The following is a 323-nucleotide window of genomic DNA, read 5'->3' on the forward strand; positions in this document are numbered from 1 at the left end:
TCCAATTTAAGATCATGTGCGCGTACGCGCCAGGTGCGCGCACGCGTGCATAGGCTTGTGCCTTAGGCCCAATGTTCGCACAGTGCAGGCCTAACTCTCGGGTTTTTGGCTGGAGTCGATTTTTTTTTTGCATCCACGCGTACGCGTACAGTGCGCGTCCGCGTGGGTGGTCGAAAAGTGCTCAGGTGCGCGTACGCGTTAGGTGCGCGCACGCGTGGATGGTGTTCTGTTTTTCAAAAAATATTTTTCTAAGTTCTTACACCAATCCAAGCCTTTCAATCCTCCAAACAGCTACCAAAACGCCCTAGAACCTTATTCAACAC

The sequence above is a fragment of the Arachis duranensis genome, chromosome 10 (genome assembly GCF_000817695.3).
Source record: "Arachis duranensis cultivar V14167 chromosome 10, aradu.V14167.gnm2.J7QH, whole genome shotgun sequence".
Taxonomy (NCBI): Eukaryota; Viridiplantae; Streptophyta; class Magnoliopsida; order Fabales; family Fabaceae; genus Arachis; species Arachis duranensis.